Genomic DNA, 489 nt, shown 5'->3' with positions numbered 1-489 from the left:
CCTTGGACCCCCCCCCTCGCCCACAGGTCTTGATGACGTACTTTGACCCCTCCCGCCCCAACGAGCGCGGCCTCTGCAACTACTGCCCCAAGCGCTACACCCGCGCCGCCGCCGCGCCGGCCGGCCTCCTGCAGATCCGCCGCAGCACCTATCACGAGGTCGTCAAGGCCGCTGACCTGGCGCGCCTCGCTGACGTCACCGGCATCCAGCATTACGTCATCAACGGCGCCAAGGTCCTGTTCCTCCGCCCCCGCCCCCAGCCGCGGCCTCCGAAGGGCGTCGCCGCGCCGAGCCGCTGCGCCGTGGACGGGCGGCAGCTCATGGACGGCGCCGCGCGCTACTGCTCGCTGCAGTGCAAGCTCGAGGGGCAGGACCCGGCCTATGCCGAGAGGCACGCGCTGGCGGCCGCACGCGCGCGCGCCGACGCCGCGCGGCTCGCGGGCGAGCTCGCCGCGTCGGCGGCCGTGTCGGCCGCGCACGCCGCCGCGC

This window comes from Monoraphidium neglectum (genome assembly GCF_000611645.1).
Source record: "Monoraphidium neglectum strain SAG 48.87 unplaced genomic scaffold scaffold01338, whole genome shotgun sequence".
In the NCBI taxonomy this organism is placed as follows: domain Eukaryota; kingdom Viridiplantae; phylum Chlorophyta; class Chlorophyceae; order Sphaeropleales; family Selenastraceae; genus Monoraphidium; species Monoraphidium neglectum.
Note: the sequence above shows the minus strand (reverse complement) of the source record.